General features: G+C 47.5%; 1 pseudogene; it reads left to right on the forward strand.

Moving 5' to 3' along the window:
• The first annotated feature begins 438 nt into the window (after nucleotides 1-438).
• LOC114614871 lies at nucleotides 439-1,292 on the forward strand (annotated as a pseudogene).
• Nucleotides 1,293-1,923: the final 631 nt, after the last annotated feature.

The following is a 1,923-nucleotide window of genomic DNA, read 5'->3' on the forward strand; positions in this document are numbered from 1 at the left end:
CTGTTTATATAGACACATTGAGTGAAAACTGAGACTTAAGGTTTCATCAGTTTTCCTGAAGTGCTAAGCCTGATAAGTTGTGATTGGAATTACTATGTGGGAGAATTTTTGCAACAACACTCTGTAGTGTCTATCTAGAGTCAATATGACTCTTAAAAACTATCACTACAGAATTGCACATGCTTGCTTCTCTGAACTTGATATAGAGCCTTGCTTATCAATTCTTCATGCCAAGGAAATATTGTGTCCTAAGCCAACTCCTTCTGGTGGAGGGGAACCTCGGTGAGGGGTAGCTATCTATAACATCGTGACAGTCTAGAAGCAATGGCTGAGAGGAAGATGGTTAAATTTAAAGACACCATTTCATCATAACATGGCAGAAGAATTACACCAGGAACTGACTGATATGCCAGAGTTAAAAATGCTAACTGGACTATCATGGCCGCCTCCATGGCCCGTGGCGTGAGCGCCCGGGTCCTGGGGACCCAGGGCCGGGCACGCGGCAGTAACATCTAGGAAGTTCGGAACTACAGGCGAGCGGCTGCTGGCGAGGACGAGGTGGACGGCCCGGAGCTGCCCCGGGATGTGTGAGTGCCCGCCGTGCCACGCTTCCCCGCCCTGTCACTCGTTCTCAGGCCAGCCTCCGGCTCAGCACCTGCACCCTGTTTGTCCCCAGGGTCAACGTGGTGTTCGTGGACCGCTCTGGCAAGCGGATCCCGGTGAGGGGCAGAGTCGGGGACAATGTTCTGTACCTGGCCCAGCACCACGGGGTGGATCTGGAAGGGGCCTGCGAAGCATCTCTGGCCTGTTCCACCTGCCATGTGTATGTGAGTGAGGCCCACCTGGATCTCCTGCCTCCTCCTGAGGAGAGGGAGGACGACATGTTGGACATGGCTCCACTGCTCCAGGAGAACTCGAGGCTGGGCTGCCAGATTGTGCTAACCCCTGAGCTGGAAGGAGTCGAGTTTACTCTTCCCAAGATCACCAGGAACTTCTATGTGGATGGCCACATCCCCAAGCCCCACTGACATGAGGCCACCGGACCGACCAGAGCCATGGAACTGAAAAGAAAAACCATGCTTCCTACCACAGAGCACGGACTGCCCAGGAAAGAGAAGTTGGACCCACAGTGTGAGACCAGAGCTGCCACTTGGGACAGCCAGTGTCTGAGCCCTGAGGGGGATGGGTCTCCATCTTGGATGTGTCAGTCTACCAGAGAGAATCGAACTATAAATTAAGGATGGACTCAAACCAGAGCTGCAATAAAAAGTCACACATAAAAAAAAAAAAAATGCTAACTGGTTTCACTGGGAAACATGCTTCCCAAAACAAGAGATACCAATGGCTACACAGCAGGGACACTGTGAGGTTCAAACTGGGGAAATCTGGGAGACTGTTCAAGCGACTCTAGAGCTAAACCCTTCTTCATGGTGACCTTTTTTGTTGTTATTTTTGTTGTTCTGAAAATGATTTATTTAATTAAATAAAATGGCACAATGGTGAAAAATATTGTCCTGTATGAAATAATGGGCTTTTTTCTCCCAATTTGCTTTTGTACTATTTTAATTACATGAAAGAATTAAGGTCAGTTTTAGTTGGGAAACTAGCAATATAATAGATCCAAATAGTCAAGGAATAAGCAAGCCAACAAACACAAATAGTCAAAGAACAAGCAAGGCAATAAATAAAGTCCCATGAACATTCCTGTGATCACTGTTTCTAAGGGCTTATCAGGATGACCAAAATAGCTGAGCCTACTTCCTTGTCCTAGCCCAAAATCATTTTCATGCCTGAAGCCTACTTCTTTGTTCTAGCCTAAGATTTAGATTCCTGCCTAAATTACTTCTTTATTCTAGCCTAATGTCAGATTCCTGCCTGAAGCCCATTTCCTTGTCCTTGGCCAATGTCAGATTCCTGCCAAAC

The sequence above is a fragment of the Grammomys surdaster genome, unplaced genomic scaffold, assembly GCF_004785775.1.
Source record: "Grammomys surdaster isolate TR1022 unplaced genomic scaffold, NIH_TR_1.0 126531, whole genome shotgun sequence".
NCBI lineage: Eukaryota > Metazoa > Chordata > Mammalia > Rodentia > Muridae > Grammomys > Grammomys surdaster.